This window comes from Staurois parvus, unplaced genomic scaffold (assembly GCF_062004578.1).
Source record: "Staurois parvus isolate SC_StPar_1 unplaced genomic scaffold, SC_StPar_1.0 ptg000098l, whole genome shotgun sequence".
NCBI classification, from domain to species: domain Eukaryota; kingdom Metazoa; phylum Chordata; class Amphibia; order Anura; family Ranidae; genus Staurois; species Staurois parvus.
Window position 1 is genome coordinate 4,682,784 of NW_028317894.1, and position 17,865 is coordinate 4,700,648.

Sequence of the window (17,865 nt, forward strand, 5' to 3'; positions counted from 1 at the left end):
TCCCGAGTGCTTTGTCCTGTGCCCTGCCTGCATTTTGACTGTTCTTTCTGCCTGGAAACTTACAAAAGTACATGGCGTCCAAAAAGCGTCCCTTTATGTCAAAAAAGGTTTTAGACCAGCTAGAGAACAGCGATAGTAAATTAGAACCACTTGCAAAATTGAGTGATAATGATTTGTGGGGAAATTCATCATCAGACACTGAAAACGATTTTGCGCCTTTGCTCAGCGATGTGCGAATTTGCCTCTGTATTTCAAATTTCAGTGTTTTTGGTTTGATTATATTATTGAATTAAATTTATTATTATTATATTATTATTTTTTATGATTATTAATTAAATTATAATTTATGATTTCGTGTTTCAAGTTTTATCATATCCGGAATGTTTACTAGACTCTTGTTCGGACAGATTTCAGTGAGTTATTCCTAAAAATTATAGCCTACAATAAAAAACTACATATTTCCATGCAAAAAAATGGTACCGCTTTCAGCACCAAAAATTGGAAATAATCATACCGCCAGGGAGGTTAAGGGGTTTCAGATTCAGGACAGCGGTTTGTGATCATGTGGCCACCATGATTGGCTGTCTCTGAGGTCACATGATCAGAAAGCTTTCCATTAGCCGCCGGTAACTTCGTTTTTTTGGGTACACATATATGTGGCCTCTCTGTGTTAAGGCTCACCCGCTGAGATCCGTGCAGCTGACGGGAAGAAGTTATAGAAATTCCTGTTCAAATCATTCAAGTTATTTTCTATTCAGTTTGTATACAATTCTGGAAACATAAAGGAGAACATTTGATTGGTAGCTATGAACAACAATATCCAATCTCTTTTGAGGGCCCACTTATACCTAAGCGTGCCCGTTGCCTTATGTCTCTATGTGCATAGTAGCACATGTGCCCATTCATTTTCTATGGACCCTTAAAAATCATCTATGTACCAAAAAATGCATCTGCCATTTATTTCCTTGTGCACTACAACACGGTGCGGTTGATTTACTAAAACTGGAGAGTGTAAAATCTGGTGCAGCTGTGCATAGGAACTAATCAGCTTTCAGGTTTTATTGTCAAATCTTAACTGCTTTCCAACCGCGCTATAGCCGAAAGATGGCTACACTACGGCGCAGTTGTCTAGTTCTGGAAGGGGGTCCATGGATGTCCTCCCAGAACACGCCCCCTGCACGCCTCCAGCGGCATGCACCCGGTGCTGTCAGTGATTGCCGTGTCCTACGGACACAGCTGATCACATAACAAGGTTAAAGGTCAATCACAGCAGCCTTTTACCATGTGATCAGCTGTGTCCAATGACACAGCAGATCACAAAGTAAATACAGTTGCCGGTTATCGGCAGCACTTTCCTCCACTTTATTGCCGATAACTGGCAAATGTGACAGAGGACATCTGCACTGATTATCAGTGCCCTGGTTATCATTGTCGCCCATCAGTGCCCAGCAGTGTCACCCATCAGTGCCTAGCAGTGGCACCTAGCAGTGCTGCCAGTCAGTGCCTCCAGTCAGTGCTATCAGTCAGTGCCACCTATCAGTGCCCATCAGTCCCGCCTAACAGTGCCCATCAGAGCCACCTATCAGTGCCCATCATTACTGCATATCAGTGCATCATTACTGCCTTCTCATCAATGCCCACCAGTGCCACCTCATCAGTGGCACCTCATCAGTGCAGCCTATCCGTGTCCATCAGTGCTGCCTATCAGTGTGCATCAGTGCCCATCAGTGCTGCCTATCCGTGCCACCTCATCAGTGCCCATCAGTGCTGCCTATCAGTGCATCCTCATGAATGCACATCAGTGAAGGAAAAAAAATTACCTGTTTACAAATTTTTATAATAGAAACAAAGAAAACGTTTTTGTTTTCAAATTTTTTGCTCTTTTTTTGTTTATAGTGAAAACCAAAAGAAAGCTCTATTTTTGTAAAAAAAATTATACAAATTTAATATGGGTACAGTGTTGCATGACCGTGCAATTGTCATTCAAAATGCAACAGCACTGAAAGCTGAAAATTGGCCTGGGCAGGAAGGGGGTAAAAGTTCTGGTAGGCCAGTGGTTAATTGAACAAGATGAAGTTAGAAGCTGATTGGATACCATTCATGACTGCAGCAGATTTTGCACCCTCCAGTGTTAGTAAGTCAACCCTGGTGTCTGTGTTTCCAGATGTATCCCTTTTGGGTTGAGAGTTATGTGTGTTTTTTTTTACTGCATGCATGAATGTTGGGGGGCCTATTACAAATAAATGGAAGCATCCCAAAATCACAGGCACAATGCATGTGTCCAATGTGGGTCACCGTGCATTTTTGTTTATATATCTTTGCACACCATTCTAATTTTGACTTATTCAACATAACTAATTATTGTAATGTGGAAACTATTTTTTATGCTACTTTTCCATTTCATATGCTTAAGAATCCATATTTTGATAATGATGTTTCATGTTCAGACTTGTACATTATATGACATTATATGGCCAAAGGTTTGTGTAAACTTAACCATCACACCTAGGCTGCATTCACACCTGATTGTAACAAATTTAAGCGATTTTCGTGCATTTTTGCGCACGATTTTTTGCACAATTTTCACTTTTCATTCACCGTTTTTAGGCATTTTTGAAAAAAAAATTTATTAGCCAATAGAGAAAAAAATTCATCTGCTGGATTTGTTGCTAGGTTATTCAGCTTTTCCATCAGCTTTTATTTCTTTTTTTAATATTATTATTCTTTTTTTTTTGTTAGGGCAAGGGGTTAGAGTTAAAGTTTTACTAAAGGACCCTGCACTTACCATATCTGCTCTCCCACAGTACACAGAACAGGGAGATGCAATTATTTTAGTAAATATAAACTGCTAATTACCTTTTCTCATCAGCAGTGATAAGCAGTGTGAATGGAGCCTAAGGCCAAAAGTATGTGTACACTCCTCCAAAATATTGAGTTCCAGTGTTTCCAATGAAAAGTCTTTGCAGGGTGCTGTAGCAAGCAGCGAATCATGCTGTAGGAAACAGAAATGAATATGTGACCAGATAACATTATTCTTTGTTATCATTCTTCCTTTTATTAAACAAGTCACAGAATAAATGTGCTATGTGTTGGAGCCATGCAATGTGACATACACACGCTCACAGGTGCGACACTTGCCTTCAATTTTCCCTCATTAAGAACTGTATTTCCCTTAAAGTGTTAATAAACCCACAACAGTAAAATCAGTCTGTATCTGCAGTAAAGCATGCTTGTTATACGCACTGTGGAACCTAAGGGGTTAATCCCCAGAATTGTGTAAAAAGGCTGTTTGATCCCTTCTTCTCTGTTCCTCCCCTTTTTCAAGCGACTGCCTTTTATCTCCTGATAAGACAGACTGAACCGTAGGCATTTTGCACATGCTCAGTTTGGTGTGTATTGCTAGAGAGGGTTGTGTTGCATGTGATTATGTGTGCATTCCCGACACGCAATATTGTGAGCCTAGCCTAGTTATACACATCCCTAGCTATTCAGAAATAAATCATTCACTTTCACTCTCTCTATGTCCCCGCAGCAGTTTATAATGAACACTTAAAGTGTTACTAAACCCACAACAGTAAAATCAGTGTGTATATGCAGTAACGCATGCTGGTTATAATCACTGTGGAATCTAAAGGGTTAATCCTCTGAATTGTGTAAAAATGCTGTTTGATCCTGACGTCTCTGCCACTCTTCTTGTTCAAATGTCCACGCTGATAAGACAGACTGAACCCGTAGCCTTTCTGCACATGCTCAGTTTAGTGTGTATTGCTAGAGAGTTGTTTTTTTTTTCTTGGGAGAGTGCATGTGATCAGCACAGGGCCAATCAGCACTGGTTAGACAGAGGGTCAGGGGTTTTGCAGCCTACTAGAGCAAAAAGAAAACTTCTCCTACAAGCTTTAACCAGTGCTCTACTGGACACTGATAGAACTGCTAGTCACAAGACTGCTCTAACTGCTGATGAGGAAAGGTATTTAGCGGTTTATTTTTACTAAAATAATTGCACTTCCATGTTCTGTGTACTGTGGGAGACCAGATATAGTGAATGCAGGGTCCTGGGTTTAGTAACACTTTAAACCATTTCTTTCTGTATCCTCAAAAGACCTTTCCTGCATTGCCTCCAATCAAAAAATGACATATCACTTATTCTGAAGTACTTAACATGAGCTTTAAAACGTGAAACGTAACAATGCATGTTTTTATATAAACAACCTAAAACATCCTGTCATCTTTCCTGTTGATACTTAACACAGATATTGAAAGACCTGTTCTACCTGAACAGACATGTCTGCCAAAAAAAAAGTTGGGATGACAGCACAGTGTATGTTTCTTGACATGGGAGTTCTGCTCGCCAGATAAAATCAGGAAAAGCAAAAAGCGCTTGAAGTGAATGGCCAGTGAAATTGTGGGATGTTACTGCAGAGCTGAACATGAAAGGAGCTGTTTTTAGTATGTTCAGCTAAATGAGTTTCCTGCTGGCCAACATTCCACACCTAGGGGAGGTGAACATGACACAATTAACTAAATACTTCATCTATTCGGGAAATCTTTTGTCACTTCAATCATTTTCTTCCTGCTTACGTGACATGGCAAATATGATAATGGGGTGCTCTTGTAGTCTTACTTTCTACAATTGTTTATAGAAATCTTAAGTAAAGCTTTCCAATCATAAATTGTCAAGAATCAAGAATGTCAGAACAGTACAGATATCCCCCAAATGACCCCTTTTTGCAAAGTAGATAGTCTGACGTACTTCATAAGAGGCATGGCGAGTTTTTTGAAGTTGTATTTTTTTTGTCATAATTTTTCGGAAAATTAAAAAATTAAAAAAATTAGTTTCACTATTTTTTTTTTACATATTGTCACCAGTGCAGTACAGCGTCATCATATAACTGGCATCATGGACACTGACTGGTGACAGTATGAAAAAAAAAATTATATATTTTTTCTTTATTTTTTTATTATTTTTTATTAAATTTTTTTTCTTTTTTTTAAGATTTTTTTTTTCATATTTCACTATGACCAAAGTAGTACAATGTTACCATAGTAACATTGTACTACTTTGGGGAAGTGATCAGTATTTTGTTTTTTTTTTACACAATTTGCTTATAGCAAAGAATTACTGTGCTATAAGAAAGCATTTACCTGCATGACATCGATTCATTCAGGGGTTTTTTTTTTTTTGTGCTTAGCTGTGATTTGGCCACAGCTAATCACATGCACACCATTCACAGCTAGGCAGTAGTATACAATGGATAGCATGAATGAAGCCATCTATTGTATACAACTGTCATGTGACCTGCTGTGATTGGTCACAGCAGGTCACATGGTACTGGCAACGGGGCCGATACTCAGATCTGTCATCGGCCGTGTCCGAGGTACATGGCCGGTGACAGATCACGCCGCTGCGCCGCTCTGCAGGAGCGCAATCTGCGCATGTGCGGGAGGACGCCATATGGCATCCACCCAGAATGCTGAAGACATTTGCCGCCGGCCGTTCGGCCATAGGGCGGGCGGCAAATGGTTAAAATACAGACACTTACCTGTCCCTCGGTCCAGCGGTGTCCTCACAACTGCTGGTTTCACCAGCCTTCTTCTCTCCCTGGCGCCAGCATCTTCAGTGTGGGCACCCGGCTGTGAAAGTTTGCGGCTTCACTGCCGATGCCACTGTGCATGTGCGAGTATCACTGCGCTTTGTGGATGGCCCTGTAGTCTTCTGGGACCTGTCACATGTCCCAGAAGACTACGGGGAGGGAAGGGGGAGGACAACTTCCGTTTCCGATCGCAGCAGAAGTGGGAGCAGGTATCTGTCAAATTTGGGTACCCGCTCCCCAAAGGTGCCAATCCTTAATGGGGAGCGGGGGACAAAGGCTTGAAGCGGAACTTTCCCTTTTGGGTGGAGCTCCGCTTGAAGTGATTTTAAACATGGCATGGTTGTTGGTGCCAAACTGGCTGGTCTGAGTATTTCAAAAACACAACCATCTCTAGGGTTTACAGAGAAAGGTCCAAAAAAGAGAAAATATCCAGTGAGTGACAGTTGTGTGGACAAAAATGCCTTGTTGATGTCAGAGGAGAATGGGCAGACTGGTTGCCGTGACATTTAGATAGTAGGGTCAAAATTATTCTTAAGCTTGTCACCTAAGAATTGGAGGGAACTTTGGGTGACAAACTGCATAGGGCAACCCAATGAAGTGACAGTGAGAGAGGTAGCAGAAGACTGATGAGCTCATTTCTTTGCCGTTCTGCTCTCTTCTCCTACCAACATTTCTGTTGTTAGCACATTAGCACTGTAGTGCAACTAGCTGGATTTTTGTGCTGCTTCTTCCTCTCCTAGTCTGAGCTGTGCTGTATTGGAACTTCAAGAGGCTGATGCCAAATCAAATTCAGGTGCTTACACTTAGGCTACTTTCACACTGAGGAGTTTTTGAAGCGTTTTTGCATTTAAAAAAAGCGCCTGAAAAGCTCAAGAAAAATGCTTCCCTATGTATGTGAATGTATATCTCAGGGGCGGACTGAGCATTCAAGCTCTCGGGCACTGCCCGAGTGGCTGGGGTCAGTAGGGGGCCCCATGAAATGCCCCTGGTACCTTTTATAGGCTTTTTTGGGTGTGCTTTGAGTGTGGGCAAGGACACAGGGGCCCCATGATCCCCTATTGCCCGGGGGCCCCATGAGTTGTCAGTCCGCCCCTGGTATATCTATGCATCTTTTCACACACAGGCATTGTGCTTGCAGTGTAAAAACTCCTGCTTGCAGCATCTTTGGGGTATGTTTGGTGAGTTAAAAAAAACGCCCCAAAAATGCCTCTTCCTATTAAAATCAATGCAAAACGCCTGAAAACTGTCCCTGAGAAGTGTTTTTGGTGAAGTTTTTAAGTCGCGTGTCCTTTAAAAAACACTCAGCAAAAAAAGGCACGGCAAAAGCGCAGTAAAAACTCCTATGCATTTTTGCTGTGTTTTTGCGGTGGATCAGTGTGAAAGTAGCCTAATTGTAATTTAAAAAAAACAAATGTAATGATTTATAAACGGCTCTAAATATGTAAATATATGTGCCTTACATATCTGCCTGAAGTTCAGTTTTAAATGATCTCATATTTAACCGTACTCCATTACATTACTGAATAAAGCAGAATTACACTGTCTCAATCAACATGAACTATTAACTACTAGCATGATTCTTATTCTGCTAGCCTTAGTAAATACATAGGAAAATATATTACATTTACTTGTTTAAAACTTTTTTTACATTTCTTCAATTGCTGCCTGGTTTCTGGCCTAGGCCAAAATGTTGTCATACACCCCAGGAGTCTGCATGGGCATTTTTTTCTTTTGTCTCATGGAAAAAATAGCTAAGCACACCCTCTTGCCTGCATGCCTGAGCTAAGGACAGATGGTCTTTAGGTAGTAAATGCTATATGAATCCTCTGCCCTTACTCACGATGGCTGTGTATAGCAATGCAAGGGGGGATTATTTTAAGGGAGAAAATTATTATAATTAAGCACCCAGTGGTGTAAAACACGTCAATAGGCTTCCCTGGGGTTTCCTGTGATGTTGTCTAATATTATGAAGATTTTAAATACTTGAATAAAGAAGATGGTTTTTATGTGGCATTTGTGTGTGGTCATCCGGTTTTATTCTTCGTTAGAAATACTGCGGAGTATTTTTCAAAATGATTTCTCAACAAAATAAAGCATGGAGACAGAGATGGATAGGTGAATTTATTTTGAATATTAAAAATGAATTAAAGAATGTGTTCAACTAGCGGTGCTCACATACCTTTTTAGTGGCCGTAGCAGAATATCCAATTTGACTCTTCAAGTAGGTCTAACAGGTTTGGCTGCTGTAGTTTCTCCTGCTGACCCCTAGTCACAGCAAGACACAATGGTGACATAAGGGTCATTGGAAGGAACCACAGCAGTCAGCAGGACCCCAAAGTGTGTAACTGGATCAGTGCTAGTGGTTCAGCTCAAGGGTGGACTGACAACTCATGGGGCCCCCAGGCAATAGGGGATCATGGGGCACCTGTGTCCTTGCCCAAACTCAAAAAAGCCTATGAAAAAGCTACCAGAGGCATCTCATGTGGCTGACCCCGGGCCCTTGGGCAGTGCCTGAGTTTCCAAATGGTCAGTCCGCCCCTGGTTCAGCTCAATAGTTGCTGGACCTTCTGAGCTGACACTGAAGACACAATGGTGGCACTCAGCATGCAATTTTACAGTGATAGGTTGGTCACCTTTCAGAACAAACAAATGAAAGTGGTATTAAACCCCAAACCAAAAATGTAATATATTGCAGCTTACCAATCATTAGATATGATGGATGCATTGTTTTCTTTCTTCAGGCTTTTCTCCCTCTGTTTTCACCTGGTGATCTGGCCAGTGACACACCTCCTGTATTAGAGTGCACCCCACTCTGGATGAAGGAGCATCAGGGGCACCTTTGGACAGCAGTATTGTCAGTCTGGGGGGAGGGGAGTGATAAATGAATTAGCAGATTTAATTACACTAACAAATTGAAGCCAGACTTCAGCTTACACTTTCTAATCAGTTACAGCAAACAGTTTTTTCCTTTTGGGATAAAGGTTTTACATGAATACATGAAAGCATTGTAAGCACCCCTGTCAGTGGTAAATGGTTTGTCTCATCTCTAAACTGATACATCTGGAAGAGAGACTGTTATTTTGAAAAATCAAGTGAATTACTGGCTGGATCATCACCAGATGAAAATAAAAGGAAAGAAAGCCTAAAAAATAACACCAATGCAGACATCCCATCTAAGAAATGGTAACCTGCTGCAATATAATACACGTTTGCTTTTTTGTTTAATACAAATTAAATTGAGTATTTGGCTGGCAAAACAACTAGCTAAGATGTTACAAAATCTGAGAAAATCATGGGACAAGTGATATATGGTTGTTCTGACATAGAAAGACAGGTTTAACATGTTCTGGAATGGCAAAGCTAGAAATGAAACGCTTATTATTCTGATGTTTAACTACTGGAAATTGTCTACAGGTCAATCTCTGTATACATAACAAGGCGCTGTTTTCCCCACAACATGTTTAGGATGGTTTAGGTAGTTCCAGTCCAGCTGAAAACTGGTACAACTTTACACTATGAAAACAAACAAAACATTCAGTGGCAATAAATACTTTCACTGGCCGTGTTTGTGAGACAAAGTAAAAAATCAATTTCGTGTTGTGAAAGCAGGTGGGTGATTAATTGAAAACTAGCTCTAACCCAGTAACTATTCTGCATGGTGTAGCATTGACAGTAAATAAAGACTTTTCTTCATGGGACTTTTTCTTCTTTTGTATATTTTGTAAATATTGAATAATTTATTAAAGTATCAAATGTAAATACACATAAATGTTAGCAGACAGAGCAGTGAAGAAAATAGTATTCCAGTAGAAGGGTAAGATTATGGACCTACGCAGAGGTCGCAAGAATGACCGTAACATATAGTTTATATAACTAGGATCTGTAACAAGATGATGGTAATGCAGGTATGTCCATGAAAACTGAAACCAGTAACATGCAACTCTCTGACCATTGTGCAACCTAGTCCTGAAAAAAATGGGCTTCAAGCCAGGGGTGGACTGACAACTTATGGGGCCCCCAAACAATAAGGGATCATGGGGCCCCTGTGTCCTTGCCCAAACTCAAAAAAGCCTATGAAAAAGGCATCTCATGGGGGCCCCCTACTGACCCCAGGCCCTTGGGTAGTGCCCGAGTTTCCAAATGGTCAGCCCACCCTTCTTCAAGCTCGCTGTGCAAGAAAGGGTGGTGCAGGAGATGTTTTGGCAAACTATGTGACCTTAAAAATCAGGCTAGTGGATACCCACCAGTGGAAAGTGACAACAAAAAAATGGTAAACGATAACCATAAAAAGGATGGACCGAGGGGAGGTCCTCTTGAGAACCAAGAGAGAAAACAGCAAAAGGAGGAAAGACAAAGTACAAGATAGTAGTAGGATGGCAGGGGTGGGGGAAGGGATTTTTCGCCATGGGGGAGCTGTGGCTGCAGTCCTGTCCCAGAGAGGAAGGGGGGAGACCAGGGAAATGTCATTCAGACATGGGGCAGCCATGTGGTAAGTCGGGAGACCGGCTGGTAGTCAAGCTATGGCTGCCATATCACTAGAAACTTGGTGTTTGTCCTCCAATACCGCCATTAATTTATCATTAATAAAGATACTCTGATTTCTAGATTTGACTTCTTCAAAATGGAGAGGCGGGGATTTCCATGCACATGCAAAGGTCTGCTTCTTTGCCATAAAAAAGAATTCAATCAGCGCCCTAGATCTTCTCAGGACATCTTTTAGTGGTCTATGGAGAAGAGCTTCACCTGGGTTCTTCCGCAGATTAACTTGTGTGACTGAGTGGATCAGGTTATAGACCCTTATCCACAAATGGTGCACTACAGGGCAAAACCACCAATATGAAACATTTCAGCCCTACACCCCCGAAAGGAAAAAAGGGCTATACCCTGGTACATACTTTGCAATACGTGCCAGGGTAAAACACCAATGGGTAAGAACTTTGAACGAGTTCTTCAACGCTTGCATGTTTCGAGAACATTATGAGACAGCTTGCCAGATTGGCATCCAGTCCTCCCATAATAAAGTTTTCCATAGATCCTGGGCCCACTTATTGCAATATGAAGGTAGAGACTCAGAAAGATGATCAGGAATAGACATGCAGATCAAGGAAAGAGTGCCTTTAGTAGTAGTGGTTGACTTGCAAAATGACTCACATTCTGTGAGGGTCTTTGGAGAAGCAAGATTCCTTACTGAGGGTTTAATGAAATGACGAACTTGGACGTACCAAATATTTTTATTAGAGGGGATATGGTAATTGTTGTGGATTTGAGCAAATGTGCATATTCCCCTCTCCGTCAAGCTAGAATGGATTGACAAGAAATCCTGAGAAATATACCAGGTAAAAGAATTCCTATCAGATATCCCCAGGGGGAGCAGGCGTAATGGACTTGCATTTCATTTATTCACAGAATAGTCTGTGAATGAATGATGCGGCCATGTGGGCGGAGCCCTGCACGGACACACTGTTTTCAAATTTGACAGATAGTAGGAGGAGACTTCTCCCCGTACTATCTGTCGGAGGGGGAGGGGGGGGGGGGCAGGCACAGCTATAAGAACATGTTACATGTTCCACCCTAAAAATGGGTGGAACAGGTCACATGTTTCCAAAGGTGAACTTATCCTTTACAGCGGTATTAAACCAAAAATGTTATAGATTTCAGCTTACCAATCATTAGATGTGGTGTTTGCATTAGTTTCCTTTTATTTGGCTTTTTCCCTCTGATTTCCCCTGGTAATCTGGCCAGTAACACAGTGGCTGTGGACGTGGTATACTTGGATTTTACAAAAGCTTTTGACAGTTCCCCACACACGGCCATGCAGACCAATCTGATGCAGTGTGCGGCGTATGGTCAGAGTACTGACAGGCTGGCCCCCCACCTCTTCAACCTCTGCAGCAATACTGGCAGCATTGATAGGTCTATTTCCCAAAGACAACCTCTGGATATGATGCTGAGCACGTGCACTCAACTTCTTTGGTCAACCATGGCGAGGTCTGTTCTGAATGGAACCTGTCCTGTTAAACCGCTGTATGGTCTTGGCCACCGTGATGCAGCTCAGTTTCAGGGTTTTGGCAATCTTCTTATAGCCAAGGCCATCTCTATGTAGAGCAACAATTCTTTTTTTCAGATCCTCAGAGTTCTTTGCCATGAGGTGCCATGGTGAACTTCCAGTGACCAGTATGAGAGAGTGACAGTGCTAACACCAAATTTAACACACCTGCTCCCCATTCACACCTGAGACCTTTTAACACTAAAAAGTCACATGGCACTGGGGAGGGAAAATGGCTAATTGGGCCCAATTTGGACATTTTCACTTAGGGGTGTACTCACTTTTGTTGCCAGCAGTTTAGACATTAATGACTGTGTGTTGAGTTATTTTGAGGGGACAGCAAATTTATACTGTTATACAAGCTGTACACTCACTACGTCACATTGCAGCAAAGTGTCATTTCCTCAGTGTTGTCACATAAAAAGATGATAAAATATTTACAAAAATGTGAGGGGTGTACTCACTTCTGTGAGATACTGTATATATATATATATATATATATATATATATATATATATATATACACACACACACACACTATATTGCCAAAAGTATTGGGCTGCCTGCCTTTGCATGCACATGAACTTTAATGGCATCCCAGTCTTAGTCTGTAGGGTTAAATATTGAGTTGGCTCACCCTTTTCAGCTATAACAACTTCAAAGATTTCAGCTTTTTTTAGTGCATTGCCCTATTTTTTGCTGTGTTGGCAACAAGTATTAGGCTCCGTGCACACTGGGCGTTTTAATAACGCTAGTAATGTTAGCTGTGTAAAGTCAGCGTTTTTGTATTAGCGTTTAGTGACGTTTTGCCGTTTTGTTTTGCGTTTGCATTTTTAAGAGGTTTTTTTGACCAAAAAATTTTAGTTTCAGCAAACCCACTAGTTCTGGGTTTCTTTTCCAGCCACACAATGTTGATTACAGTCTGTGTGTGCATGGACACATAGGATAACTGGCTGTAGAAAAAAACGTCAAAAGCCAAAAACAGCCACTGTAAAAATGTCCAGTGTACGTGAGGACTTAACACGTTTTGATCAATGGCTGTTAACCCTATCCATTCCAAATTCCAAAACACATTGAAAACCCGCTTTAACAAACACCAAACAGCATGTTTTTTTTTTCGAAATCATACGCATTATTAATCTTTAAGGCCTACAAAGAACAGTATAAAGAACCATATACAAAACAATAAGAAAGAACCATCCAGTAACAAAAAGAACTAAAGTAAGAGAAGAAAATCTCCAGTGTTACCAGTCAACCAATGAGCAAATAAATACAACAAAATTGTGGTGATATTATGCAGCAAAGTCATACACCAAACAACATGTTACTGCACAAAGGAAATGCATGTTGAAGCATGACCATGCATCTGCCTACTGTTACAAAAAAAATGCGCCCTTGGCAGGGGTGGACTGACCATTTGGAAACTCGGGGTCAGTAGCGGGCCCCATGAGATGCCCCTGGTACCTTTTTCATAGGCTTTTTTGAGTTTGGGCAAGGACATATGAGCCCCATGATCCCCTATTGCCCGGGGGCCCCATGAGTTGTCAGTCCGCTCCTGGCCCTTGGCATGCATTCACACCTGAGCAGAGCGTATTCCTGGTGATTTGGAAGTATTTCTTTCAGGTGTTTTACAAGATTTTTGCACATGTATCAGGCTTCAGGTGTTTGTTTTCTGGACTGGGCAAGGGGAGAAGAGCAATTCTTCAGGCATAAAAACGTGCAGGAAAGCGCACATATCACGCTTTTACAGCTGCTTCCAATTCAATTCTATGGGGCTAAAAATGCCTGAATACACTAGGAAGAACTCATGTACTTTTTTTGAGTGTAGGGTGTACAGCATAGTGCGACTGAGCATACAAGTGAGAACATGGCCGACTAGACAGAAAGGGGTTCTGCATGTTGAACATAGTCAGGTGTAGTCAGTGTAAATAGGGCTCAGTGATGGATTAATCACTTGCTGATTGGTCAGTGTGCTCTCACATTTCTGTGTGTGTATATGTGGAGGTGGGGGGCTCAATATTTTTTTCGGGGGGGGGTTATGTGATTGGGTGTAACTTTAATTTTTACAATTTTAAACAAATTTTTTAACTCAGCTTTTTTTTTTCATCAGATAGGAGACAAAATGTCCCCTATGTGATCATTTTTGGTGACAGGCTCTCTTTATTGAGACATCCAGGATTTAAAAGGGTCTCTCCTGTACTCCACTGGATGTAATGCAGTGCACATTGCACCGCATTTCACTTTTTCTCAGCCTCAATTGTCGGGAAATCTTCCAACAGGTATCCGGAAGTGATGTCATAACGTCACTTCCGGATCAGGACAAAAAGGGGAGGGGAGCAAGTTTCCACTCTCCTCCCTCCTCTCTACCCACTGGCATTCTGAACAGGTCCCGGGCCCACAGATGGGCAAGCAGAGCCCAGAAGACAGCGGGCAAGATAGACGTTTATAGATGGGGGGGCAGGTGGCGGAGGAGGCTAGAACTGTAGGGGGCTGTGTGGAAGAAATCGGCGGCAGCGCTGCCAACCGAATGCTTCCACCTGACAGGTGAGCCGTGCTGCTTGCCTACAGCAGGGCTAAGAGTTAAAAGAAACGACCTGCCCAGCGTCGGGCAATACAAATTGAACATCCCTGTATGTTTGTCTATGTGCATTGTGGATGCATTGTAAATACCAAAAGGATGCAGTTGGGTTGTCTGTATACTATCAATGTGCTAACCTTTGTGAATATCCTTTAGTAAATCATGATCACTATATACTGGCAGCTTTGTAAGTAAGGGCTTGTTCACACTAGCAGTGCTCTCTGAAGGGTAATCCATGTTCAGATCAGGTCAGAGAGCATCTGACAGGCGGTGAGGAGAAGTTGAATGATCAATAATACAGCACAAACAATAATTATAAATGAGAAAAGGTCAAAAGTCAAAATCAAACAGTGCTTCAGTGAAAAAAAATTCTGTTATATCCAAACCAAAAGTGTTCTGTAAATGGTGTCACCCCACAGTGCTTCACGATCACCACCTAATACACTCCACACTCACCAGATTCATTGGACTCCTATCTCCTATGGCATAAGAGTCAAAAAGGCTAACACTGGTGAAGTGTGTTCTCAGGTATAGCCAGATAGATAAACCCCAGATTCTATATACTTCTTCAATACGTGAACATGATCCTCATGCATGCAGGAAAGTTGTAAAAACAAAGAGGAACACACATAGTGTAACTCTGTAATACTCTTTTATTAAGCAACAATAAAATGTATATTGCATTCACATGTGTTAAAAAATTTGAAAGCTTTTTTGTAAAGGTAATGTTTACCCACATCAGTGGGCACAGAAAATGGCTCCGGAGCACTGCACACAGTATGCGCTCCACTCACTGGACGTGACGTCACAAAGGTTGGACCGGAAATTACATCGACGCGTTTCGCCCCTCCTCCAGGGAATTGAGGAGAAGTTGCATCACCTCCTCACTACCTGCTTTTAGTTCTCAATCATCACACGCCGCAACTACGTGCACTGCACATGTTTGTGGGGCACTCACTTGAATGGGTCTTGTTTGGTAGGCATTATGCCCACCAAATAAGAAGGTAGGTACAACTCCTACCGCTGCCCTGTTGTTAAAGGGGGTTACAACTGGGGAGTGGTAGAAGCATGGCTCAATTGCAAGGTTTTTTTGCCCCCCCCAACCTCAAATGTAAATGAGCCCTTATAGTGTTACTATACCCAGGACCCTGCATTCACTCTATCTCAGGGGTCCTCAGACTTTTTAAACAGGGGGCCAGTTCACTGTCCCTCAGACCGTTGGAGGGCCGGACTATAGTTTAAAAAAAAACAAAAAAACCTATGAACAAATGCGGACACAGTACAGGAGATGACCAAAGACTGCAGACATAGTACAGGGGATGACCAGAGACTGCGGACACAGTACAGGAGATGACCAGAGACTGCGGACACAGTACAGGAGATGACCAGAGACTGCGGACACAGTACAGGAGATGACCAGAGACTGCGGACACAGTACAGGAGATGACCAGAGACTGCGGACATAGTACATGAGATGACCAGAGACTGCGGACACCGTACAGGAGATGACCAGAGACTGCGGACATAGTACATGAGATGACCAGAGACTGCGGACACAGTACAGGAGATGACCAGAGACTGCGGACATAGTACAGGAGATGACCAGAGACTGCGGACATACAACGGCGGCGGGAATACTGGGCCGGCCGCTCCATAAGACGCACAGACATTTCCCCCCAAGTGTGTCTTATGGAGCAAAATAGTGCCCCATCATTGGTGTCAGTGGGAGGAATAGTGCCCTATCATTGGTGTCAGTGGGGGGAATAGTGCCCCATCATTGGTGTCAGTGGGGGGAATAGTGCCCCATCATTGGTGTCAGTGGGAGGAATAGTGCCCCATCATTGGTGTCAGTGGGAGGAATAGTGCCCCATCATTGGTGTCAGTGGGAAGAATCATGCCCCGTCATTAGTGTCAGTGGGAGGAATAGTGCCCCATCATTGGTGTCAGTGGGAAGAAATGTGCCCCATCATTGGTGTCAGTGGGAAGAAATGTGCCCCATTATTGGTGTCAGTGGGAGGAATAGTGCCCCATCATTGGTGTCAGTGGGAAGAATCGTGCCCCATCATTGGTGTCAGTGGGAGGAATAGTGCCTCATCATTGGTGTCAGTGGTAGGAATAGTGCCCCATCATTGGTGTCAGTGGGAGGAATAGTGCCCCATCATTAGTGTCAGTGGGGGGAGGAATAGTGCCCCATTGTTGGTGCCAGTGGGGGGAGGAATAGTGCCCCATCGTTGGTGTCAGTGTGTGGGGGGGGGAATAGTGCCCCGTCATTGGTGTCAGTGGGGGAAGGGGATAGTGTCCCAACATTGGTGTCAGCGGGAGGAATAGTGCCCCATAATTGGTGTCAGTGGGAGGAATAGTGCCCCATCATTGGTGTCAGTGGGAGGAATAGTGTCCCATCATTGGTGTCAGTGGGAAGAATAGTGCCGCATCTTTGGTGTCAATGGGGGAAGGAATAGTGTTTCATCGTTGGTGTCAGTGGGGGAAGGAATAGTGTTCCATCGTTGGTGTCAGTGGGGGGGAGGAATAGTGCCTCATTGTTGGTGTCAGTGGGGGGAGGAATAGTGCCCCATCATTGGTGTCAGTGGGGGGGGAGGAATAGTGCCCCATCATTGGTGTAAGTGGGAGGAATAATGCCCCATCATTGGTGTCAGTGGGAGGATTAATGCCCCATGATTAGTATCAGTGACACCATTCCTCCCACTGACACCAATGACACTTAACTTGCTGACCCCTGCTCCAGCATGGTGCTGCTGCAGCCAGCATACCTGGTTGCAGCAGCACCATCTGCACGGCACACTTACCTGTCAGCTGTCCTTCTTCACTCCGGCCTCTCCCTCACTCGATGTTCGCGGGGCCGCTTGGCTCCGCCTCCTCACAGGTGATTGGCCGCCTTTGTGCCTTTCCTGAGCTACAGTTTTGGTGCCCAATCACCGGTGAGGAGGCGGAGCCGAGCGGCAGGAGTGAGGGAGCGGCTGGAGTAAATGAAGGAGCAGCGCTTCCTGGACTGGATCATCGTGGGACTGGGACCGGAGCCAGGTAAGGTACAGCAGCCCCCTGCCCGCCCCTGTACTTAGTGTCCCTTACTCGTGGAAAATACACACCTGTCGGCGGGCCAGATAAATGGCCTCGGCGAGCTGCATGTAGCCCGCAGGCCGTAGTTTGAGGACCCCTGCTCTATCTGGTCTCCCACAATACAGAGAACATGGAAGTGCAATTATTTTAGTAGATATAAACTGCTAAATACCTTTTCTCATCAGCACTTAGAGCAGTCTTGTGACTTCAGCAGAGCACTGGTTAAAGCTTGTAAGAGGAGTTTTCATTTTGCTCTAGGAGGATTCAGAACCCCTGGCCTCTGTCTGGACAGTGCTGATTGACCCTGTGCTGATCACATGCACTCTCCCAAGAAAAAAAAAACCCTCTCTAGCAATACACACCAAACTGAGCATGTGCAGAGTGTGTCCACACGATATGTCTTATCAGGAGATAAGAGGGGGTCACTGGAAGGGGAGGATCAGAGAAGTCAGGATCAAACATCCTTTTTACACAATGCAGAGGAATAACCCATTAGGTTCCACAGTGAGCATAACAAGCATGCTTTACTACATATACAGACAGATTTTACTGTTGTGGGTTTAGTAACACTTTAA